The sequence below is a fragment of the Rhinolophus sinicus genome, chromosome 4 (assembly GCF_057876585.1).
Source record: "Rhinolophus sinicus isolate RSI-liver-muscle chromosome 4, RSI-T2T, whole genome shotgun sequence".
NCBI lineage: Eukaryota > Metazoa > Chordata > Mammalia > Chiroptera > Rhinolophidae > Rhinolophus > Rhinolophus sinicus.
This window is the reverse complement of record NC_142504.1, coordinates 95,891,508-95,918,352: the sequence shown is the minus strand read 5'-3', so window position 1 is coordinate 95,918,352 and position 26,845 is coordinate 95,891,508. Positions and strand designations below refer to the sequence as shown.

At 45.3% G+C, this 26,845-nt stretch overlaps 1 protein-coding gene and 1 long non-coding RNA gene across 5 annotated transcripts in view; one reads left to right on the top strand and one right to left on the bottom strand.

Moving 5' to 3' along the window:
• The window catches only part of SLC14A2 (solute carrier family 14 member 2), a 422,069-nt gene that overhangs the window by 86,494 nt on the left and 308,730 nt on the right, over window positions 1–26,845 (bottom strand). The gene's annotated exons all lie outside the window — the stretch shown is intronic.
• Window positions 1,310–10,440, top strand: LOC141573063 (uncharacterized). The gene is made up of 4 exons (XR_012498632.2): window positions 1,310–1,999; window positions 2,659–2,743; window positions 5,796–5,907; window positions 8,753–10,440. It is a non-coding gene; the product is annotated as an uncharacterized LOC141573063 (long non-coding RNA).

Sequence of the window (26,845 nt, the reverse complement as noted above, 5' to 3'; positions counted from 1 at the left end):
TCTTGTTGAGTTTCATGAGTTCCTTGTATATTTTGGATATTAGCCCCTTATCGGAGGCACTGTTTGCAAAAATCTTCTCCCATTCAGTTGGTTGCCTCTTTATTTTGTCGATGGTTTCTTTTGCTGTGCAGAAGCTTTTAAGTTTCATATAGTCCCATTCGTTTATTTTAGCTTTTACTTCCATTGCCTTTGGAGTCAAATTCATAAAATGCTCTTTGAACCCAAGGTCCATAAGTTTAGTACCTATGTTTTCTTCTATGCAGTTTATTGTGTCAGGCCTTATGCTTAAGTCTTTGATCCATTTTGAATTAATTTTGGTACATGGTGACAGATAGCAGTCCAGTTTCATTCTTTTGCATTTGGTGGCTATCCAATTCTCCCAGCAACAGGTACATTTTGAACACCTTCCATTCACATCCAGCTGTTGCAATATCAAGCTTCATTATCTGTGTTCCCATATACCCTCCAGCAGTCACAGGACAGGAGGAGCCGGTCTGGGAAGGGGGCAATTCCTGTGGCTAAACTGGCATGTGGGATAGGGGGGAAAAGTGTAGCTGGGTGTGTATTTGCTGCCTTCCATCTCATACATGAAAGCTGGAAAGAATCTGTGATCCTGATGGAGTGGGCTTATGACTGACATGAGGTCCTGGGAAGGTGTAACAGATCTGGCTTCCTCTTAAATTAATCTAGCCCAGGGGACAAGCATTGTTGCTGCCTGAAATTGTAAGAAGGCACCACCATTTTAAAAATTGTCATCATTGACAAAATCCTAGAAATGACAGGATGGCCACATCATTCTGTCTCTGTGTGGCTTTGATTCTGATTCTAGATCTGTGCTGTCCAATATCGGTAGCTACTAGCTATACGCAGCTAGTCCAAAATGGAGCTGTGCTGCCCTATAAAATGCACACTGGCCTTTCAAAGACTTACTATGAATCTAAGAACGCAAAACATCTCATTCATAATCTTTTGTAAAGATTAGATGTCGAAGTATTATTTTGCATTGCTGAACTAAAATGTTAAGATTAATGCTGACTGTTTCTTTTTACAAATGGGACTACTAGAAAATTTAAAATTACATGTGTGGCTTGCATTCAGTGGTGTGCTAGGCCTTGCCTATACCAGCTCATGAGAGCCAAGTGGGTACCCTTCGTTCCAATTCTGTGTTTAGTGAGGTCATGTTGGTAGCTTGAAATCAGCCATGGAGGAAGTTTCTGCACCATGGAAATTGGGCAAGTGCTACAAAGTGGGATTTTTTTTTTTTTAAAAGAGCTGGTTTACCAATACCCCACTCTTCACATTAAATTTCTCAGTTCTACTCTAGAAATTGTGCTTCCCCCAATTTCTTTTCTGGGTGTGCAGGTTGAGTGTGGGAGTTTTTTGTGCTTTTCTGTGTCTCTTTCGTCTAGGGCCTGTATTATTTCATTCACCCACAGCCGTTGAATAAGTACTGCAATAGGAGATCCTATTTTAGACCACGGAGATCCACAATGAACATGACTAATCACAACCCAGCTCTTGGAGCACTCAAGATCTAGTGGGAATGACAGCTGTGAGAACAGAAGTTGGGGTAAATTCCTGTGGCAGTGGTGAAGGTGGGGTCCACTGACTAAGTCAGTGTGCGGTGCCTGGACAGGGGAGAGAAGCAGGGGCAGGAAAGGCTTCAGAGAGGCTATTGCAACTGGGCCTTTAAGGATGAATAGGAGTTTGTCAGGAGAGACTCTGCGAAAGGTCACTCCAGGTGGAATGGCATTGCCACAGCACTGGAGACTGGGAGGGGTAGTAATGTTAGCTGAGACTGAAAGAGGATTTTGGAATACAAACAGGAAGTCTGTATAACGTACTAAACAGCCCCATGCACATTTTCTCCTTCTCCCCTCCCCCCAGCGTCTCTTCCTAATGATGAAAATTGGAATGTCGAGCATTTAACCATCAAAGCCTCACCTCCCAGGGGTCAGGGATACCATGCAGAAGACAAGGCTTTCAATACCAGACACAGGTGGGTGTTGAGGAGATCAGACTGGACCCCAGAAGGGCCAGGAGAGAGATGGATTTAGAAACTCCATGTGTGGAGGCTGGGGGGCTCCATTTCATCATTTGGAATGTTTCTAAGGGGGTGGGTAACTTTGGCCTTTCCAGGGGTGTGTTTCATTGGAGATGCAGAGTGGGGATGAAATAAAATCTCTGCCATTGGTGCCAGCGGCAGAGTGGGAGTGGTACAGTGACTCTACAACAAAGATGGTGGAAAGAGCACGTGACCAGAGGTTGGCTGTGTGACCTGGGAAAATCATCCTGTCTCTGGACCACAATTTCCTCATCTCGAAAATGAGCAAATGGGACTAAATTTTGTGTTCCAATGTTCGTTACATTTGTTAATTATTTCATGTTTTCTCTTAAGTTTTTAACATGTGACTAGATTAGTTCTCATAAACCCTAAATGCATTTATTTTTGTTGATGTGGCTTTGGTCAATATCACAACGGTCAGTAGAGCATAACGGAAAATAAAAAGCTTTCTCACCTCTGTACTTTATCCCTTTGCTTTGATGTAACTGACAATACTAAGACACGAGGTAGGGAATTCCTAACCCAGAGGCATAAGGGTTTACACATTTTCCTAGCATCTCTGGTCCAATATCATTTCCTTCCTAATTTGTTAGGGGCCGTCTCACCATTCTGAGATCAGAGATTATACAGTTTCGATGCCAGAGGTGGAGGCTCAGCTGCGTGGACCAGGTACCCAGGGTGAGCCCTTCCTTTCATCCTCTTCCTGTGGCTGGGGGTTCTTGCTGCTTCAGAAACCAGTGTGTCAAGAGCAAAAGTTTTTTGAACCGGATGGTGTCTTGCATGTTCTTTTTGATGGTTTCCATTTTCATCTGTAGCTGACTCTTTGGGTCACTCTGCCCACCTCTGCCAGAAAGTGCTTCTAAATGACAGCTTTTGTCTTTCTTTTCTTTTCTTTCTTTCTTTCTTTTTTTTTTTTTTTTTTCCCTCTGCCCTAGAGCTACCAGTGGCTTCTTAAGGCCGACAGAGGGTTGTGCTTTCTGGGTGAGTGAGGCTGTCCTGAGCTGGCCTCAGCTTCATTTTTCCAGCTTCACTTTTCTCTGTCTACCCTCCAGGCTGCCCCCAAGACCTCCCTTCACCTCACTTTGATGATTTGATCACCTGCTCTCACCATAGCTCCAGAGACACCTCCAGGTTCCTTTCTGCCCCTCAATTCCTTCAAGACTCTGGCAATTCTCTCTTCTTTGTGAAATTTCCCCTCAGTCTCTAGCCCGCACATGCCCTGAGTGTCTACAAACACTTGCTGTGAGGCCTCTCTTGTTCCCTCTTGTTAGCATCTTGTCTTCCAAGACAGGCAGTATAATCTTCCAAGACTGGCAGTGCAAGGGTCCCATAGGTGGAGGAGCAGAACTGGACGGCTGCCCTCCAATGAATGGACTGCATGACACTGGAAGCATTATTTCAGCTCTCTGGCAGCCTCACCTGCTTTGTCTATAAGATGGGACGAGCATTACCTATCCTCCTTCACAGGGTTTTGGAGGATCAAAATAGACAACAGATAACAGGAGTTACCTATTGGGCTTAGTAAACAACCGTGGAGTAGGTGAGGTGTCCCACAGGTCTTGCATTCGGTGAGCACTTGTTAATGGATAAAGTGTCCCTGTGGTAGTTCCAGTGATGTTCCCCTCAAGCTATTTCTCTAACAAACACATAAGCAGGAAAAATTGGACATGGGTCTGTTTGGAACTGAGCATGTTTAGTTAAAAATAAAAAGGAAGGAAAGACTGGGGTAGTGGGTAGATGCGGTGATAGATGTTTACAAACACTTTAAGGGCTGTCAGGTGGTCAAATGGTTGCCTTATTCTGCTTGGAGCTGGAAGGTGGAAGGAGGCCGTAGATACTCAGAAGGATGCAGATGTCTTAGGGAGGAAAGGCATTTCTGATAAGTAGCGCTGTCCCACGGGCCTCGCGGCTGTGGGAGGCAGAGGAACCTTGGAGGTGTCTGAAAACCCTGGGGGGTTGCGGATAGGAAGTCTCATTTCCCAGGCTGATCACAAGGTGGGGAAATGAGGGCAGCTTCTCTGGGGGACTAGAAACAGCTGAGACCACGGTTGTCTTTGTGTTGCTGGGAGACTAGACTGAATGACGGTCCCCTAGGCTTGCTCAGGACTCAAAGGCTGCTTAGAAACAACTAAATGGCCAACACTGACTGCGTATGTGCCTGTTATGATGTTGTCCATTTTGTAGGGGAGAAAATTGAGGCTGAGAGAACATACACTTACCCTAGGTATATGGCAGAGGCAATATTGAAACCCGGTCTCTCTGACTCAGAGCCTTTGATGTTGGTGTTGCTTTTGGCCACCACTCAATGAGCTTGGTAATGCTCTCTTCTCCTTCAACCTCTGGCTCTCCCTTCCTCTTAGGAGGCCTGCTCTTTAGCGGTGCTACTTCTCAGCTCCCACTCTTGTCCCCCCAGAGCTCTAGACTCTTTCCGCTCTATGGCCTCCGTACTTAGTTTGGATCCTGAGGCTGGTCATCCCAGAGCACCTCTCTTTAGGACCCTGGACCCTTTGCTCCTATGTCATCCCATGCCTGTCCTTTGGCCCTGAAACCCTGCCCTGGGGTGCTGAGTTCCATGGGGGAGGCTAGCCCATGCCCACCCTGCTGGGCTGCAGCCCTTCTGCCCTCTGTTCCCCACTCCCTTAGTTTCCATGTGCCCATTCTGAACACTCACTGCTCTTTTCATGCCGCACCCCCGCACCAATTCCACCCTCCCTGCACAGTGCAGGATGGCACTGCAAGGAGAAGCAGGGCACTCTCATTTCCCTTTCCCTCCCCAGGGCCATGGATTCTGTCTTTCGCCCTGGCCTCCCTGCCTCTCTGCTTTCCAAGGCTTCCCTCTTTCCATCTGCCCTGCAGAACAGCCCAGCCTCCTGCCTCCTTCCCAGCCTGGTGGTGCCTGAGTATCCCCTCTTCTGCCGTTAGTCCTTCTCTTGACCTCCATTGACCCTGCTTCTCTTATCCTAAAGGTCAGTAACTTGCCCATTGTTCCCCTGAAATTACAGTCTTCTCTCTCTTTCCTTCCACCACCACTTTTGAAGGAGGCCTCTGCTCTCTTGGTCACCGCTTCCTCAGTCCCCAATGCTTCACTCTCAGACATCTGTCTCTGTGTGGTCCCAGGCTGTCCTGTGTCTGCACGGCCTGACCACAGGTCTATTTTCTGCTCCCAGCCCCATGGGCCATGTCCTTCATCGTGGGAGTTCACACAGCTCAGTGCCGAGACATGGCCTCTCCTGAGAGTCTCAGTGTGATTCTTGGCTTTGCCTCTTACTAGTTTTGTGACCTTGAGCAAGTTATACAACCTCCCTGTGCCCCAGTTTTCTCATCTGTGAAAGGGGGCTCATAACACTACTGGCAATATAAGGCTGCTGTGAGGATTAGAGGAGTTAATACATACAAAACAATTAGAACGGGGCTGGCTCATGGTGAGCCCTCAGTGAGAATTAGATGTAATGATTCTCTTTTCTCTATCAGACTGTTTTCTCTGGGGGCGCTGAGGCATCATTTCCTTCTAGGCTAACCTGTCCCATAAGGCTGAGCCTTCTAAGGGTCCTCTGTAGTATCTGCATCCTTCCCATACTTTCCTTAGAGGCTGGTGTGCTCTCTGCCTTCCTCACCTCCATCTGTCTGCCTATTCTTCCCCAGTGTTCTCTACTCCAGTGACTTTAACTGAGACAGATTTGCTGACAATGCTCATATTTCTTCTTTTCAAATTCTGGCACTTTTATTACAGAAGCAATCCATGTTCATCATCAAAAAATTGCATAGAATGGATAAGGAAAGAGAAAATAAGTGTAAATCATTCATAACCCCACCACCAGAGACACCAACTGTCTATACCTCTGGTAAGATCCTCTCAGTCTTCTTTCTGTGTGTGTTTATGTGATGTATAATATATGTATATGTTTATATGTGCTTAAAATAATACATGCAGATCTCTGTCACTATCTTAAGGGCTGCGTAGTACTCCGTTGTATGCTGTACCGTGATGTATTAAGCCAATTCCTCGTGAGCCATCTGGGCTTTTTCCAGTCTGTTGCTATGATGACCTTCTTTGTACTCCTACCCCCATGGGCTTAGTTATTACCTCCCCTGGAGAGTTCCCTGAGAGATCTAAACTCGTACTCTTAACTGCCTATGGGGCATCTCCACTACAGGTGCTCCAAGGTCAACAAACTCCAAGTGGAACTTTGTGTCTCTTCCTCTTGTTCTCCCAGTCTCAGCAAATGGTGGCTTTCTAGCCATTCTGTCTCTCAGATTGGAAATGAGACAGATCCTTTACACTTTCAAACCACCACGTTTATTGCATCTCCCTTTAACTATCTTCTGCACATGGTACTTCTTTTGCATCCCCACTGGTCCTGCTATGGTTCCAGTACATGTTGTCTTGTTTCTTCCAGGTTTGATCACATGACTGTGGGTTGAACTATTGCAGCCTCTTTACACAATCTGCCCAAATCTATTTCCCCAACATCAATATCCTAACACTCCCTCTGTCATACTCCTCACCTACTCTGCTTTCAAGGCACACCTCAGCCTCCCATTCCCTTTCACAACTCTGTGCTTCGGCACCTGCCGTTCTCTCCATCTGGTATACCTTCCTCTTGATTCTCTGCATGGTGCATACACTCTCTTTTTCTCTAGCACTCAGTTTACTTTTGCTGTGAAGGCTTTTCTGATTTCCTCAACAAAACCAGATGCCCTCTTTGTGTTTCCTACAGGTGTCAGTTCATACCTCCAGTACTTTGCCCTGTGTTCCCCCCACTAATCTATGAGCAGCTTGAGGGCAAGAATGGGTCTTTTATTTTTGTCATTGCAGCCTTAGTGACTGTTGTAGGTCTGGTGCCGAACTAGTAATCAGCCCATCCCTAGTGAAAGACTCAGGGCTCCCAGGCTGCTGACATGGAAACTTAATGCATGACAATGACATGCCGACAAACGATAGAGCATTAAACTATGAAAGCAGGTTTCTTCCCTTTCTTTTAGAAGGAAACATAATCTAAAAACATTTCAGAATAACTATAACTTACAAAACAATTTAAGGAAGGGAAAGCAAGTTATCCGTTCTCTATACAGCCCTGTTAACATCAACACCTGAATGGATCTTAGAGAATCACTACCGCCCCAATCTTATTGATAAGAAAAAGAACCCCTCCGCCGATAATATTTATTCGTTGCATTATGTTGTATATTTTTTCAAAGACCTCTACACGTGTGATCTCATTTGATCTTCATGAGCCTCCTGTGTAGATTGCAAAATTGGCCCTGATTTTTCAGCTCTCTATGTGTCTATGCCCTTTACAAAGAGCTATTCCCACCAAGAAGTGAAATGTATTTCCCTTGGATCTGGGCTGGCCTCCTGAATTGCTTTGACCAGTAGAACATGTGACATTGTGCGAGTTATAGAAGCTCCAAAGACCTTGCAGCCTCTGCTCTCTTTGCTTGAGCCCTGTGACTGCTTGTGAATAAGTCTAAGCCAGTGTCCTGGAGGACGAGAGACCCCAGGTACACAGCTGAGTCAGCTGATTCATCCCAGTCAAGATGTCTGATGTGTGAGCAAGCTTAGCAAAGCCAACCATAGTTAACCTTCCAGATGCCAAAAGACACATGAGCAAGGCCATCCTAGACTAGCCAGCCTCCAGCCAATGTTCAGTTCATGAGCTAAATACAACTTTTTTTAAGCCTCTAAGTTTGGGCGGTTTATTATGTAGCACTAGCTAACTGATACACTCCCTATGAGAGAAGTAGGACAGGAATGGCAGTGATTCCCATTTTTTAAGTGAGGAATCAGAGGCTTGATGAATCAAAGCTTCATTTCCTAAGTCAATGCCATTTTCATAACAACAGTGGTTTTCAATAGTTGGTTGGTCACAGAGTCCTTTCTTCAAGCAAAATTATATGAAATCCCAATATGGAAAACCAGTCACAAGAAGCTGGCACAGGGCCCTAGAGCTCTGTACCTTTCTTCCTCGTTGGCTCTTCTCTGAATAGCATAGCTTCTGAGGGAACCCTTCGAGGAACACAGTTTGATGACCACTACACTTATACCATCACTCACATGCTCCCAAAATATACATGGAATAGCTAATGTGCACGTAGACTTGGTCTTGAGACAATCTCCAGCATTCAGGGCAAGCAGAATGTGTGGTTTATGGTCTACAATAACCTCAGTTTACTGAGGGAAAAACAGATCACCCAGTTTGAAAGAACATAAAACAAACAGCATAAAAATGGTGACAGGTACATGGTGACGTGTAAATGATGAGTTATGTGGTAGAAGTTCTAGGTCCTAAGGGTGTGCTAGAGCTGGAGTTGGTCAATTGGGAGGCGTCAGAAAAGTGGTCATGGAGAAAGTGGAGTGAAAAGCAGGGCAAGACTTTATTGGGTGAAGGAGAAAGGGAACAGCTTTCTAGGGAGGAGGGTGATATGGCTCAGGGGAAGGGAAGAGCATTTGTGTGTTGGGGGGACAAATCTGGAGGTTTGGTCCACATGGCTAAAGAGACTTCCAGATCTGGGAAAGACAGTGAGTTAACCATGAAAGTGCCTCCACTTGGGACAATGTCAGAAGGAATCCTTTAAGGTCCACGTCCTCCGTGAAGCCAGCCCTCATTCCTTCCCAAAGACCAGTTTATCATTTCTCTGAATTCCGTGTCTTGCATTAAGTGTCTCGTGACTTTTCTCTCCCACTAGAGTGATGTTCCTGGAGGGCAGAACTGGTTTCCTCCTTTCTCTACGTCATCCTTGAAGTTGGACGTCTACTGGGAGTTTCTGGCACATGTACACTGACCAAGTGACGAGCTTCACTGGCAGGTTTCTATAATGCACAGTATTGGGATCACGATTCTTCCACTCAGCCCCTGCCATTTAAGAAAGTCCTGAGGATTATTTTGACCTCACCCCCGTGTCTAGGATTTTAGCTGGAGAAACATGGTCCTAATAGAAGAGCAACTGGATTTAGCAGCTTTCCGAGTCTAAAGCTTCTGGATTATAAGGGGTGGGGAAAGAGGCCCATAAGTCATTAGTGACTGGTTGTGGAGACTATTGTGGGTGGGGTGCTGGTTTTAAAACATGTTCCCAAATTCTTTGCCACTCCTTCCATCAAAAGGCTGAGTGTGATTCCCTTGCTCTTAATTATGGGCTGGATTTAGTGACTGCTTCTCACAAATAAAAAGAGACAAGTGATACTGCATGACTTCTGGAGCTAGCTCATAAAAGGCAATAACAGTTTCTGCCTGGCTCTGTAGCTTTGGACACGTGCCTTTGGAGCCTTGAGCCACCATGTGAATTATGTGAACAAAAACCATGTTTTTTTATTTTCTGTATTTTGATGCTTTGACATCTGGGGCCTTGCTGACTCTGGAGGGATTGCCCCTCCCAGAACTAGCTAATTCCTGGAGATAGCAAAAAGTCTCCTTAGGGAATGCATCGTTCATATGCAATCTAACCAATACAGAGCCACACCCTCAACTGCCTCTGTCATTGGGCTCTCACAACCAGGCCATTCTCCACCTGCTCATACCAGGCACCTAAGGACAGCCCTAAGCCCCAGAGCCCACTGAAATTTTCCAATCTAGCCAGTCCTAAGGTTGTGTACTCTGCCTCACCTGTCCCTTCCCACAGAAATTCAATGAAGACTCTTCTCTACATTCCCCTCCTCCCCGCTCCCTGACCAACGTTGGTACTTCCCCAAGCACTCTTTTGCATAGCCTTCCCCTCCTCTTGGGTTCTGTGAGTACAACAATCTATCTTTTCAATGACAATTGTCTCCTGATCCACTGGCCTCACCACACCTGCACAATAATAAAACCTACATCTGAAAGCACCATATAAGACGTCTGGGTACCCTGAACCCATCATGTCACCATGTTGGAGGCACCACAGGGAGAGATGACATAGAGAAAGAGGCAGATACCCAAGGAACCGTGGCTGTTGCAACCTCTCAGCCCAGGTACCAGCTACGTGAGCAAGCCTTCAAGAAGACCCCTGCTCCAGCGACCTTCTGCCTGCAACCTCATGAAAGACCCCAAGCAAGAACTGCCAGTCAACCCCCCAAAACCATGAGCGAGCATCATATTCAATGACTGTGGTGTTGCAGCACTGTTAGGATGGCTTGTTACAGAGTCATGGGCGTCTGAAAGAGGAGGGGAGATCAAAATTACACTTCTGCTGATTTTCCTCTTCCCTTTGACTGCCAAATCACTGCTTATGCCTTTTTAGGATCATTTAATTTTTGAAATTGGAAATTTCTCCAGTGCTAGCAGAATGCGGCAGATGGCCCCCACCCCACACCAGTAATATCCCTCTTGTATGGCTTGGTGCAGTGCCTCGAAGAAAACATCTAAAACTACTTAGAAATATTCCTAGGGCACCAAGATAAAACTCAGAGCTCAGCAAGGCCAATCAGAAAAAAAAAAAGAAGGGGGGGGGGGGAAGAAAACAAGACAAACTAGCCTTTCAAAGAAAATTGAAGATCTGGAGAGGCTTCAACTATTTTGATTTATATTTAAACATTTCTCGAGATTGAAGCCGTGATTAGCCCAATCCTCTCAAGTTCTGCCTCAGCCCTGATTTATAGGAAGGCCAGGCCAGAGCGAAATGAAAGCAAAATGAAGTATTCTTTAAAATTACCTTGGAGCACTTGAAGAAAGGCACAAGTGCTAACGTGGAGATTAAAAAGGAAGTGATGAGATGTGCTCCTGAAGCCCTCCTTCGCAGCCCTGGCGGTGCAGGGGGGGAGGGGAGCTCGTGAAGGATGCACTACAGTCTCTGCGGGGGAGACCCCTGCAGAATGCTTTGCTTGGCAGGGCTCCCCATAGACTGAGCTCTCCATCAAAGGGATCTCAGAGCACAGGCTGGCATTTTGATTTAGTGACCCTTCCATCACGAGGTGAAAGGGAGAAACTTCTCACCTGGGGAGAATGACAGGAGTGTGAAGGGAGAGACTGCTGTGGGTTGTCATAGTAGAATCCAGACTCACAGTGGTTCAGAGGCTGAATCACCTTTAGACCCAGGTGAGAGCAGCCCCTGACCCTGGCGACCTACTCTGACCCTCCTCTAGCCACACCTTCCACATGGGCAAGACACTCATGGGACCAAGAAGACGTGGTCACTCGGAGCCCATTGTCCTCTTCTACACATCACCTGGGTACCTGGGATCTATAATTCCCTGACCAAATGGCTCCAAACCTACTTCTAGGGGCTGCATATGCCTCTTTCTTGGTTCATCCTTTTGAGGATGGACCACACTGGTGCTGAGCACAACCCAAAACTTGAGGAGTGGCCACGTGGTGGCCATTTACAGGAGGCTGTGGAGTCGCTGGGACACGTGGTCTGGGACGTTCACATGCATGAGCAGAAGGCCCTTAAACGTGGGGTGGAGCTAAGGGTGGGAAGAGAAGAGAGGTGTGGGCCAGAGGCTGGAACTTATACATCCCGGCCTCCAGCTTCAGTACAGAAAGCTGAGAATTTTGAGAATTCTAAATTCAAACTTGGTTTTCCAGTTGATATAAAAGTATATCTGTCAATGGAGCAAGAGGGAACATACTGTATTTGACATTTGCTATCTTGGTTTATAACTCTTGCATATGTAGCCATAAAGCACATATGGGCCTCCATATGGACCCTTACCCTGGGCCTGCAAATGTCAGGAGAGGGTCTGTGTAGGGGGCAGAGGTAGAGTCTGCCTTTGGTCTGTTGTACCAGCTGCAGTGAGCTCAGCCTTTTTCCAGCCTTCTTCCTTGAGGGAGGGATAGTATTTGTAGGATGGTATTGCTTTTAACTTTAATGTCTCTTACAAACCTTCTCAGCTCAAGAGTCAGCAATAGCTACTCTCCTTTATTAGAAGAATCCCGAATATCTGTGGGGCATGCTGGACCCAATCTACTATCCTAAACCTCTCGCCACTATCCTCTTCTCCTCCATGAACCTTCTGTATGTGAACATGAACCTCTTCACTGCTCCTCCCTACCCCCCTCCACTGCACACACACACACACACACACACACACACGCACACACACACACGCGCGCGTGCACACACACACACACACACATGCACACACTGAGCAGTTTCCGCCCTCTCAATTTGCTCATGACACTTATTCTGTCTCCAGTACCATTCCTCTTGCTCTCCATCCATCCAAATCCTATGCACTTTTAAAGCTCTAGTTCAAGTTGAACTTCTTAAACTTTGTTTATTCATTGATTCAGTGACTAATCTGGCATGTACCATTCAATGAAACCCTGGCATGTACCAATTCCTGGGTTATGAAGATAGATGTTTTTCCTACCCCAACTCACACTGATCTTGAGTTTCCTAATTTCTATGTCCTATACTATCATTACTACTAAATTTTAACAAAATGGCAACATTGCTTTCCAAATGTTCTTCGTTGTAGATTGTGTATTTGAAACTAGATGATTTATTTCTTGTGAGCATGAACCCTCTGTTGTGCCACTTTTATATTCTGTTCATTGGCCAGCAGTGTTTAATGGTATAAAGTTGATATGCAGCAAAGACCCATTGATTAAGTAATAGGCAAATGGGTGGAGGGATCAATTGATTTACTGCCAACCGCCGTCCCACGTAAAGGAATTTGCAAAGAGCTCTGGTGGTCTGGCTTCCAGGCTCTCCTGCCTTTTTTTTTTTTTTTTTTTATCATTCCATTGGATTATTTCTAATCTGTTATGCATCTATCATGCTTGAATTTATTTCAACCCCTTTGAACATATTGATATTTTGGCTTGAAGTCTTAACAAGAATGATTTCTTTATTACATATTTGAGTTTTTATTTGTAATTTATAACAAATTACTCTTATAGACAAGCATATGTTGAAATAAATAGGTTTAGTCATTTATTATTTCTTATTATTTCCATATGACTTTGGTTTGTTTTTCTAACAGCTCTTCGAATAGGCCTGAGATCACTGTTTCTATCTTTCTTCTTTTAGGGCACAACTTGTATGAGAACAGTGGCCCTCGAAAGGCCCACAGGGTGTACTGCTGGTACTGGGCCTCTCCAGCACTATGTGGAATTTGTTAGCAATGCAATTATCAGGACCTGGACAGATCTACTATCTGAACAAGCCCTGTAGGTGACTCTGATGACGCTAAAGTTTGAGAATCACTCTGTGGGTTGAAAGAATACTGAGCTGGCAGTGTAGACCCTGAATTTTAGCTCTGGCTCTATTATTAAAAAGCAATATGACTCACTCTGAGTCTTACTTTCCTCGTTCCAGTTTTTCTGTCTGCCTTGGCATCTTTGGGGAGAAAGTTGAACTGGTCTCCTTTTAGTTTCTTTCAACTGGTGACACTGAAAATAACAATGACACTTCATACGGTTGTTCTAAAGATCAAATAATTCATTGCATGCACACCCTCGCAGGATTCTTGTTTGAACCTCTCAGGATGCTCAAGGGAGCCCAGGATTCTCATTATTTTACGATGGATCACACAATAAGGAAAACTTGGTTTCTACCACAGGTGTTACAGTCCATGGGGGGAATGCACACACACACTTGTCCAGAGAGTATATTCAAACTGTCTGAATAAATGGTCCGTGCAGTGAACAATAAACTCAGAAGAAGAAGCAGCCTCTGAGAGCTGGAGTGGTTACACAGAGAAGCATATCCAAGATGGGTTTTGAGTTGAGACTTAAAGATAGGCTACGAGAGACGATAGATGACAGAGGGGAAGGGCATTTGTGGTCAGCCGAGGTAGGTGAATGCTGGGATTCAATATGCAGACTAAAATGGGGTTGCAGAGGGGGACAGTGAGCAACTACCAGCAGCTGGCTGTGTGTTGAGGGATATCGTGGAAGGAAGTTTGAAAAGGGTGTTGGACCAGGTGTTGAGGGTCTTGATAGTAGGCAAAGGACTTTGGAAATTCCGAGTGAGAAAACTAGCATAAGAGGTCACTGGTTTAGATTTCTCCAAAGTCAGTGGGATATTCACTTGGTGCTGTGTGTGGAGGCATCTGATCACATGTTTTCAGGAAAGAAGACAGAAGTCTGAGGGTGGAACCCTTGAAACCTATCTTGGGAACTGCCTTGGCTGATTCAATGAAGCCAGTCTAAATGCCTATGTATTAATTAACTCCTAATAGCTTTAAAGACTAGCCTGACATGAGGTTTCAGTACCCCAGAGGAAAGGAAGCAAGCTCATCATAGCAGTACTCAATCCTGGCTACATATTAGAATCACTGGGGAGCTTTAAAAAATCCATATCTGGACCCTCCTTTGGAGATTTTGATTTAATTGTTCCAGGGTGGGGCCCGTGTGCCGTTACGTTTTAAAACCTCCCCTGATGATTCTGATGTGTAGCCAGGGTTGTGAACGCCTGCCCCAGAGTGTCCAGAAGATATCATTGTAGATCTCAGATAATTTGCAACTAACCCCAACAACTTGTAACATATTCTGCTCAATGAGGAAATGTTTCTGTTGTTTCACACATCAGTTGTGTCTGAGTTTTGTGGATCTTCAAATAATGAAGCAGATTGCCATGGTCTTGGCAGGCTGGGGACTCTGGCGTACATGAGTGGTCTTGGAGGGCATGTTAAAAAATATGGACACAGAAAAGAAAACATAAGGTCTGGTGGAGCAGTGGAAAGGACGCTGAGCGCAAGCATCTGAAGACTTCTGCATAATGCCCAGGAAGGAGTCAGAAACTACAGATCAGGAACATAACTGTAAACACACTGTCTGATTTCTTAGACTTTATAACCGGTCACATGTTTATGTTTTTATACTTCCCTCTGTAGCCCTATAGAAACTACCAGTAAAATCACTGGGATTGAAAAAGAACACAACAAGCTTGATGTCAGCGCCTGAAAGGAAAATGGAGGGCTTTGTGGCACAGTATCTTGAAGGAAAGGAACAGCCAGGGCCAGGCTAGGGTATGGACAGCTTTCAAGAAAAAAGAGAGCAGGGCTGCCAGGAAGAAAGCCAGCTGGGAGCAAAAGTCCTCTCTGGCTCCATTGTGTTTAAAAGTACAATTAACCCAATACCCAACACATAGAACTTATTAAAGAACTGATTGTCAAATGGACATGGGTTCTAGTCCTGACCTCCATTATTTTGGGTTGTGTATTCTTGAGTATGTTCTTTATTTATCTACAGCTCTGCTTCCTCCTCTGTGAAGTGGGGTAAATCATATCTTAATTTCCAGTCTTCAGGAAGTGTCCCAAAGGCATGGGCAAATAAACTGATAAACTTTTAAGAAGTCTAGGATTATACAGTGACATGCCTTAGATGACATCATTTCCCCCAACTCTCAAATTTTAGCTTAAAAATTCATACATGATGTGTATTCATTGACCCATAAAATTTTACTGAGTATCTACTGTGTGGATGGCATTACTCCAGGCATTTGGAACTCAACAAGCAACAAAAACAATAAAAAGATTCCAGTTTCATGTTGTTTTTATTCTAGTGAGGAAGACACAATAAACTCCGTAATTTATCTGTGGTTGTTAAACATAAACAAATAAACATTACTTACAACTTCAAATTCCTTAACACCCTCTCTGCCCCTGCCTCACACTCTTAGCTTTACTTTGTGCTCCAAGAGGTGGTGCCTGGTCCAGGCCCCTGCCCTGCCGAGGTAACTGCCAAAGACACATGGGCCCAGATGCAAGAACTGAGAGTGAGAGTATTGTGAGGATCAGAGAAAACGATGCAAGTCACACTGCTTGAAGACTTCAACCTATTGTGTCACCGTAAATGATGGCTACAATTTTCAAGAATTTCATAATTCCAAGTTAGTAATGTACTGTGTGTCAGGAAACAGTGGACTCAGTGCCTGCAAGTGATGGATTCTCTAACCGGTTGTCTGCCTGTCAGGTTGCTCTTAGACCCCAGCATTTGGGTACATGTAGGAAGGGACAGTCTTAGAACAGGAGGTTGCCCAGGTAGTCTGCTTTGGGTGATGTGAGACAGGACCTCTGGACCTTTTTTAAAGGACCATGGTGCCTTAAAATCCACCATTTGGGTTAAGTGTCAACCATATGATACAACAAGAACTTCATTTCAAGGTAAGGGTGGGGTGAAGGTTTGCATAGACTGCCAATTTGGTCTTCAAGACTATGTAAGATATCATGGAATTTTAGAGCCAAAGAGTATCCTAGCGTGGTTAAATGACAGGTTCAAGATCCCAGAGCTAATAAGGGGTGTTGCTGGGATGAGGACAGAGGGCTGTGCTCTTTCTGTACTTCCTCTCTGTTAAGAGATGCTAACCACACAGCAGCCCATATTAATCCCTCATCAGCTGGTCGCCCTCAATGGCACATGTTTGCTATAGGATGAAAGATACTTTTCCCCTGCTTATCTGGAAAAAATTGATACAGTTCCAATTCTTTCTTCATTCTTGACAACACTATACTTTAGCACAGAAAAGAATGATGAGAGGGAAACAACTAATGTTGCAGTTTTAAAGGCCATTGCAGGGCTTTCAGTCAAACTCTTTTGACTAAGGGTGGAGGTGGGTGGGCTGCAAACTGAAGCCTGAAGAAAGACTGTAACTGGCTCCAGGTCGTACAACTGGTTAATTGACAGCTGGGATGGGGACCCAGGACTCCTGCCTTCCATCCCAGGGCTCTGTCTTTCACTATCATTGGTGTGGACCAGCACTCGTGGCAGATACGTTACTTAATGAGCCAAATTATTTTACCATAATGGCATGAGCATTTCACAGTAAATCAGGTCCACTGTCACTATAGTATACCTAATTGCCCATATGCAGTCAGCCAGGGTGAACTTTCCTCTTGAAATTGCTATTTCATAGAATATTGATTTCCTAGATACTATGTTGTAAGATGGCTAACACTAGCCAGGGGTGAGATCTGAAATCTGGATTAAATATACCCTGAGTTGCTTTTTATAGCATCTGATCCCTAAATCTGTAATTTTATTTTGTAAGGAGGAAGTATAGAATTGGCATATTAATGAATCATTTAGACTAAAGAGTTTGGTTTCAGGTTAGGAGATGATTTTTATTTCAAAAGGGAGGCATTTGAGAGCATTTACAGGCTGTTGGAAAGGAACCAGTGGAGAAGAAGGTATAACCACCAAAGGGGAAAGGTGAATCACTGAGGGAGTGAGGTCTCTGACAGTGGTGGACTGGATTGGATTTGGATAAGAAGAGGGCACTGTATTTTCTCAGACTCGAGGTAAGTGTGAGTGAAGATAGAAATAAATAGAAGATTGAAGGAGTGTGTTGAGAGGCAGTTGGGATGAGGGGAGGGGATCCTGAGGGGTACAACTGAAGTCTGATGCCCTCCTAACTAATAAGATGCTGAAAGTGCAATTTAGGCTGGAATCAGGATCTAATGTTTAGGGAGAAATGGGAGAAGTGGACATTTCCTCCCACTCCCACCAACATAATTTAAATCCTACTCAGATTCCTAGAAGTTCTTGTAGACCGTGTTAGCTTACAATAGATTCCTCTTTTACTGCATCCTGCAGTGTTCACCACCAATTTCATAACATTCAGAACGTGACCATCCATAGCCCTGTATTATTCTCAACTTGTCCAAGACTGATATGCTCTGTGTCTGTGTATCAGTCAGGGTAGGTTAGCTTGTGCTGCAGTAACAACCCTCAAATCTTCGTGGATTAAGACAACGTAGGTTTATTTCTTGCTCATACTAAATGTCTGACGTGGTCAGTGGGGCTGGGGTTGGGCTCTGCGCTACATGGTCCTTCAGGGACGCCAGCTGACAAAGGAGCTGCCTTCTTGAAGCAGCAGTGGGTCCTCATGCCAAAGATAAAAGAATGCTTTGAGAAGCCTTGACTCAGCAATTAGATGGCCTGGCTTGGAAGTGACATGACACTTTTGCTCACAACTCATTGGCCAGAATCATTCGCATGCTCATTTACCACAATGAGCAGGAAGTGTAATCTTACCATGTGCCTTGAATGAGGAAGGACTATAAACATGTACCCAATGAATAATGACAACCATGCTCTGCCAGTCAGACAGCTCAGTCTCTGAAGGCAAGGCCAAACTGAGCCTCCTCCTTCTCTGGCAGAGGTGCTATATGGGGCAGCTGCAGTACCAGGCACGAGATAGCCACGTGCTGGCTGCACCCATAGGGCTCCCCAGTTAGCCTAGTCCCACAGCCACAGGCCACAAAGCTCATGGCACAGACCAGGCAGGGAGTGGGTGAAGGGCAAGGCACTGCTGGAGGCGGCAGTGAAACTGAAGGGTCACAGGGAAGTGAGGAACAAAGAGTAAGACACAGAAAGGAGACTGCTTGTAATGACCAGGACACAGAAGCTGCCATCTTGAGTGGTTCAGTCCCTCCAATACTGGGTACTTCCATGAATGTGTGGATGAGGAGATAAGGACAGCTCAGCACCCATGAAGGTTCCGTTGCAGTGAATCGAGCGTAAGAACATGGGAAAGACCAACCTATGCCAAGCCCTGTGATATTAAGGAGCAGGTTCTGAGAGATCATGGCTGCCCTTCTCCACACCTTCATGGTCATCTCCTGAACATCCTGTGGTGGGTGTGTTATTCATAAAATTGATTGCATTTGCCTGTTCTTGTAAATCTTCTTTTTACAGGCCCTTTGTTGAGGCAACTAGCCATTTTGACTTTGACCCCAACAACGCTCCAGTGACGTGGTCAGCAAAGGTGGAGGCTCAGAGAGGCGGGCGGCTTGCTTACGGCAGGGTAGCTGATGACCAGGAGTCTGCCTCCCTCACATTTCCCCACAGGTCACACACTCGCTCAGCTGATCCCCAGGCAGACGTTAGCTCTTTCAGAATGAGAGTGAAAATAACCTTAGGCTTCGGGATTTAAGAAACACTCTGACTCCACCCCAAGTTGTAAGGCCTCCTCGGTATCGAATAAGACAGTGAAACTTCCCTGTGTTCAAAGACAATGGTTCAAAACTGGCCGTCAGATCTGGGATTTCTAGTCAGTTTGCTCTCTCTCTTGGCCAGCTGGGGTCCCTTTAAGATGCAAGAACTTGGAGGTAGGGAGGTCAACCACAGGCCAGTGGAAGTTTCCACACTCTGTGTGTCTCTGCTGGGGAAGGGTGGGCCCTGTTCCCACAAGCCTGAGATTTATGACTTCAGTCTGGGAGGGGGCATTGGCTTTTACTTCTTGGCATGAACAATGGTAAACAGAGTAGGAAGAAAATTTGGAACTGGTACCCTTCAGCCTATTGTTAGGCTAACTGTCTGGTCTTTTCTCTCCTTGTGAGTTGCGTGTGCATACACACACACGCACACACACGCTATGTGCACCACTCAGCTATAAAATGAGACAGAATGATGGAATGGTTTGCTTCTAGATTTCCTCAAATACTCAACCCAAATAAATTACCAGACTCTCATTGACCACATAAGGCTGCAACTTTAGTTTTCACTTGGACATATCTTAAACACATACACACAACACACGTGCACACACACATTTTTAAAACCTTTCACCTTATCCTGCAGGCCTCCTCAGCACCTCTCATAAACCTGACCTACTGAGCAAAGCTGGAAGCATTTTTCAGCCTATACCGCCCTGCAGTTATCTGTTAATAAAGATACAATCTCACACCCCCGAGACTCCTCCTTTAATGCACTGAAATATTCAGAGGCAAAAGTTGTAAGTCTTGAAGGTCCACGTGGAGATGAAACAGGAGTCAAAGATCAGCAACTAACTGGCTGAAGCCTTAATTGTTGGTGAGGGGACAGTCACAAGGAAGGAAGTGTGGCCCAGGTCAGGAAGGCAGCAATGTGGACGTGTATGTTTGGGGTGTGTGTGTGTGTTGGGGGTGACAGCAGAGAGAGGGCTACCCTCAGCTTTCTATTTACAGAGTTTTTAAATGGTCCCATGTTTTAGGGTATCTGGTTAAGGTTCTGTGTGTATGGGAGAATGATCCCACTTTCTTCCATTAAAGGCAGTAGATCACAGTGGTTACAACTTAAGACACAAGCTCGGAAGTCAGACTTTCTTAATCTAAAATTTGGCGTTGCTACTTCTACCTGTGTGACTTGGGCAAACTCCTTAACTTCTCTAAGCCTCAGTTTCCTTATCTGTAAAATGGGCATGATAAGAAAATTGCCATTATAAAAGTGAGACTACTGAGTGCTGAGCACAGGGTAAGAAATCCAAAGTTACTATTATTATTCCTTGGTTTTCTACCTGAACTGATGTTTGGGCTATTCCACATTCTTATTATCTCGCCTGATATAATGCATAAACCATCTAGAATTCTTACTTCTGGGACAGAAATGACCCATCCTACTTTTTTTCCTTGAGGAAGCACTGAGCAAACTGCCATAACTCTGCCATTAAAGCAAAAGATACAACTCCCCTGAATTCATCTCCCTGCCTGACGCCCAGGGCCTTGTGGGTTTAAATGGGGACAGTGTTGGAGCTGAGGCATCAAGGTGAGAGGCGACTTCTTTCTCTCCTGAGTCAGCACTGGCTGGGTGATTTATAGCAACAGAGTGACCCCCAGAGGAGGAAGGAGGATGACATCAGGTTCATTGGCATTCCTTCCTGCTCCTAGAAGGGTGCTCCACCCGTGGAGAAGCCGGTCAGGGTGCACTGATACAGCCCTGGAAAGAAATGGAAGGTTGTTTGTGATGTGGTGGACCTCATCTTGGTCATAGTGTCAGGAGACCTGGGGATGGCTGTGTTCTGCCAGTGACCAACTGTGGAACTTAGCGCTAGTTGCCTCATCTTTCTGGGACTCAGTGTCCGCCTCATTGGTCACCATGATGTCTACCATTATGCTAGGCCATTTCTTCTGCAGACTATATGCTGATCCCTTTACTTCCTCCCTACACGTGCTCACACATACATGCACACGACACATGCACATACATACACACACATGAACTCAGGTATGCTCCCTCCAGCCATCTGAATCACACTCAGTTCAAGTTCCATCTCCTGCTTTCCTGGGCCTTCCCGTCTCACCCTGATGGCTTGCTTGTCCGAACCTCAATGGCAGCTCCACACAACATCTCCCTTCAATTTCCTTCTCATGTTTGGGTTGCATGCAGTTCTGTGCTGTTTCTATGTCTCCGCAGACATAGTTAATTCCCTGACAGCTCCAAGTTCCAGGCCCTTTCCCCAGATCTTTCATAGTGTGCATCAGAATGGCCACTTTGGAAACGAACTAAGGGGTAGTTGAATGGGGGGTGTGTGTTTGGTTTAGGTTTAGTGGGATGTACCCGTATTTACATGGTGTTTAGTTACATCCCTGTGAAATTCACTTATTGTTAGCTGTCACGGTGTCGCAAAGGCTGCACTGCTGCCCCCTGTACAGATGCCCTCCACGTCGTGCCATAAAGGGCCACCAGAAGTTGTACGGCGACCGGAACAAACATGTTCTACGGTGCCCAGCACTGGAAGCAGAAGGAGAGTGAAAGAGAAATAAGGTGTAAAATGTACAGAGCCAGAGGCTAGTTGGTGGGGAATTCCTCCACATCAGGTATGTGAAATTCTAAATAGAGGATTCTGTTCTCATCACCGCCTAGTCAGAAATGAAAGTTCTCTCTTGTCAGGAATATACTCGATCATGCAAAGTAATGCAATTATAAATGCGCCTTTCATTTTGTTTCCTTTTTGATGGGAATTACCGACATAGAATTTATCAGAATCCCCATGTTTAAATGTCTTGCTGATTTGACAGGAAATACTGACATTGACGGAGATAACATAAAACTCATTATCCGCCACTACAATGAGGACATCGATGACAATCTGGTTAGTAAGTTTCATAAATTCGAAGAGTATTTTAGATTTGTCACTGTAAAAGAGAGGTTGAAATGCCCTGAAATCTCATAGCTCATATATGAAAGATACTTGACAGAGGTTTTCCCAAGGTTGATAGCAATCCTGAAAATTCACATGGCATTACCGGTGATGAATTGTGAGATGGAAAGAAACTTTTTCAAATTGCGACTAATAAAATACAAAATTAGATCAACTTATTAGAGGAAAGATTGAATTATCTTCATATTCTCTTTATGAAAATGACATTGAAAAAATGGTAGTCCTTTAAAGAGATGAGGAAAGAGTTTGTAGCCAAATATATATATGCATGTATATATATATATATATATATATATATATGAAAAGTACTATTGGATGAGTGTCAGATAGTTATTCTAAATTTTGTGGTGCCTGTGGAATTTGTCAGCTTTTTAAAATTTATAATTAGTTGTGATTTCTCTTTCTAAATACTAGTGCACTTTCAAACATAATTTTGTATTTGGAATTCTTTTTCTTTAAGAAGGCCCCTAAATTGTGAAAGCGTCCGGCTCCCACAAGCTGAGTCTGCCCTGTGTAGCCCTGGGCCCTGCAAGGAGCTCCCTTAGCCTGTGGCTGCCAGCAGAGGGTTTGGATGTGGGCACAGGGTCAGGGTGGCTGAAAAGGGCGCTTGCCATGAACCAGTGTGGACTGTGGGCCTGGCTGACATCAAGCTTCCTTGGAGACCACCTGACTCTAATTCCACAAAGGGCCAAACGTTTGTCACGCTGCTTGTGAGGGCCCAAACCTTTCCACCAAGTGTCTCGTCAGGGCCTGGCTGGGCCCTGCCAGTCCTCCTGCATTTCCTTTTAATAAAATTTAATGTTTTCATTTTCAAAGACCTAGAAAATCCAAACACTTTTTAAAAGCCCCGAGGAACTATAAAAATTAATAGCACAGGGATAATTTCTTTTTCAGTGGCGACTCAATTAAACCTGCCAAAGTCAGACAGTGTGATTTAAACGTACCACTTGCAGAGAGACCCGAGCAGAGCAGGCGAACATGGAATGAAACAATAATATTTACCAATTACCCTCTTGGATGTTTCCCACCCGGCCCCTTCCCCCTGGGGAGAATATTTTCCTTCCCTCCCTCCTCTAGAGGGGCCAGAGGTCAGCATGCCTAATTGTTTTCTCCTTGAATGGTCACATTGCTATCAACAAGTGAGTGAACTTCTTCTCTGCTCAGGGTAATGGAAAAATACCACTGGGCTAGCTGCCCAGGGCAACAGGCCACGTGGACATCGTCCTGAAAGTGGGGCTGAGCTCAAATTTGAAAATGGAAGAATGGCTCCCAGCTCATCTCAGTCAGGCGCTCCAGCCGGATTAGACATCGCACATTCCACGCTTAGTTCTGCTGTTCCCTTGCCAGGAATGCCCTCTTTCCTGCTCATCGAACACTTCCCACTAAGCACTTAAATCTTATATTTCACTTTGAGGCCCCTATCAAGATCAAGTTCTTTTAAGAAAGCTTTCTTGATAAAAATCCATATCCATGTACATTTTCCATTCAATCTCACTGCCCTCAACTCCTATGTTTTGAGTGAACTGCACGTTATCTCTTCATTGCAATGGGCTGTCTAGGCACTGTCGTAAGCTTATAACATGCAGGCTTCTAACAGGCTTATCCCTGTCTAGACTGCAAGCTCCTCCAAGGCAGGACAGCCTCCGGATGTATTTTTTTGCATTATTCATTGTATTTAGTTTGGTGTTCTGCATGTGATAGAGGCTTAATAATTGTATTCGGATTGGAATGGAGAGGCTCACCATTATCTCCACAACAAGAGAATGTGCACTTTGGGAAATAGAAACACGGATTTCAGTGCAGCATAGTTTGCATAGAACCAATAGATTAATAAATAAATAAATAAATAAATAAATAAATTAATTAATAAAGACGTGAGCTGAATGTCCATCAGTGGGGAACGGATAAAGAGAATATGGAATATGATGGCATGCTTGAGAGCATGTTAAATAAAGGAAATGGAAGTGAATTATCAATATGTATAGATTCCCAAAACAGAAATGCTGTTTGTTAAGATACAATTTATGAAGATTCAATGCCACATAAACCAATGCTACCTAGTGTTTTATGGATCCACAGGAATATATCCATGTGTGAAACAGGGTGAGAAATAAATACATGCAGTTCTTGCCAGGGGTTGCCTCTGGAGAAAGAGTAAAAGGAAGGGGGAATGGGACATAAAACTCTTTAATTTCTTCTGTATATTTTTTTCTTCTCATAATAAAAATCTGAAGCAAACAAGAGAATGTAAACATTTGCTAATTCTGCTTGGTGAATACATGAGTGTCCGTGAGGTGGAGATTGGCAGGATGCCCACCCAGTGGGCTGCCCCTCCTCCTGGCCCACCCCTGGACCCCATTTCCCAGCCTCCCCAGCAGCGAGGTGCAGCCATGTGGCCTCAGTCTGGCCGGGGAAGTGGGCAGGTGGGTGGGAGTGATAGATATGACCTCTAGGCCTGGCCCCTGGAATACCTGGCCTGAGTCAGCAGCCCTAGAAGTAGACAAACCAGCCATCAGTTTTGCTGTTGCTCTCCCCAGGGAGCATCCCCAGACTAAGCTGAACTGTAGGGAATAGGAGAAGGAAAGTGTGAGTGCTGAGCCAAGTCCAGGGGCTTTCTGCTGTGTGTAGGATGGAAGTGAAGTCCCCACACAGGCACTTTGCCCTTTGCTTCATCTCGGCCAGACTCCTCACTGCCCCAGAACACACTTTGCCGATTCCTGATCTGCTCCCCACCTGGGATGCCCACGAGCAGCTCTGCTTTTCAGCCCACAGTCCATCGTGTAACCCTTGTGCCTGGCCCAGGCCACCACCACTGTGACTCCCCAGTCTAGCCTCACTTCCTACTCCCCCTGCAATCCTCTTATCTGTACTGCTTGCTTTGGCTTTAACTGCACACTGTGGGTTATATCTTGGTGATGAGGACAACGCTTTATTTTTGTATCTGTCCAGGATGGACCTAAGATGACTTTTTCTGTGTTACACTGGAGGATGAGAATAGCAGAGTCTATCCGTGAGTCTGATGGCTTACAATACATTGCTCAGAATTCCCAGAGCTGGGGTAAAAAAGAGCCTTCCTGGAGAGGGACGGGGCAAGCAAGCAGGAATGCACCCCCAGGTCTGAAAGACAGAGCAGAGCGTGGAGGCTCCCTACAGGAAGATATTGGAGAAGAGGGCTCAAAACCCGAGGCTGAGTTTCATTCTCATTCCAGAGAAGATCAAGGTTAACTCCAGCCAGGGTTTCTTAACATTGTTTGTTTCACTTCTGCTTCCTCTGTAAGGCCTCTGGTTAAGATCCTAAGGGTGTCGATTATTTCAGAGGTAGCCAGGAAGGTGGGGGTGGGGGGCCATCAGGGATCTGCATCCCATTTCTCAGCCAGTCCTAGGGAAGGAGAAGTCTCAGGAGGGAGAATTGGAGGCCATAATGGGGTAGAAGAATTAACTGGGCTAAACCCTGAGGTTTATGGGTGGAAAAGAGCTGGTAGTGGGGGAGCCCAGGATGGAGAGAAGGTCCTGGGGGCAAGGATGGGAGGAAGTCTATGGTGTAGCAATGGCCGGGTATGAACCTTTTGGCTTTGGACAAAGCCATTAAGTCTCCCTGAGACTTAGGTTCCTTATTTTTAGAAAAGGAATGCTATAACTTTGCTGGGCTGCTGAGGTTTAAATGAGTGTAAAAGGGTTTATCAACCCCTGACTGTTATACAAATATATGCCGTCACTGTGGCTAAAGTAATATAGGCCAGTCGGAATGAATAGGCAAATGAATGAGTGAGTGAATGGACGAAGAAATGAGCTGGGGAGGGGGCATATGCTCACTGGTGGTCCAGAGGCCCAGCCTGTGGACTTGTGGGCAGAGGTGGTATCTAGAAAAAGGCACCGAGTGGGACTTGGGGCCACAGTCAGGAGGCCTCTGCTCTACGGCCTTGATATGATTGATCCCTGATTGCCTGAAGCCTCACCCAATTCTCCAGGGGAGAGCCCTTGGGCCGATGCCTGGTACTTGTGGCTAATGGAGGGTCCTGCCGGTTCTAGCACCCCAATCACAGCTCCAAATTGAGTCCACTCCAAGGAGGGCATGGGGAACAAAGCAGGCCCTTGGCTGTTAGTAATCTGGTCAAATGGCACACAGAGTTCTCTAACCACATGTTTAGTAGATAAAGAGATAATTGTAAAGGTGATTAGGGAAGAACCTGATACAAATCCAGAATGGAAATAAATACATTGGAGGAGAATGTAAGGACCATCCGTGTTTTATACCAGAGAGCTTTATCTATTTGACATGCCCGCCTTTCTACTTCCCTGGAAAATAAAACCTGAATATCCTCTTTAGACACTGAAGCTTTCCACAAACTGGCCACGTGGTCTCCCCGGTGTTTTCTCCCACTTTGGCTGCCTTGCATGAACCTCCTCTCTGCTGAGCGGAGGTGAACATACGAACCTATTTCATCGTGCCATCTTATTTCTTTTCTCTTTTTAGCACGCTCGGTGCTTTCCTCAGGGCCCCACTCAAAGTTTATTTATCTTTTCACTGGATTAAGTGTTTCAACTTCAACTAGACATTTTGGTCTTTACCACTCTCCATTCCTAACCTTGTGAAGAATGGTCAGTGCCTCTACCTTACGCCCCACCCTCTGACTTGGCATTCCCTGCCTGGCATTGTGGCTGTTTCAGTGTCTCACCTTTTTTTTTACACTGTTAGCTCTCTGAAGGCACTAATTATGTTTCTTTGTGTCCCTTAGTCCACTGAGCACAGTGCTGGACACATAAGGAACATAGGGAACCCAAAAATATTTGATGACTGGTTGGGAAGATTAACCAAGTAACACCTTGTCCCTTGGTATCTGTGGCCAAATGGACACTTGTGGGGAATTAAAACTTTTCATGCTCGCCAAGGTATAAGCATTAACAGGTGACTGCCACCTGGCTTCAGCTCCTACCTTCATATTTCCCCCCAGCCCACCCCAGTGAGGCTAGAATTATTATTAGTCCCTATTGCAGATG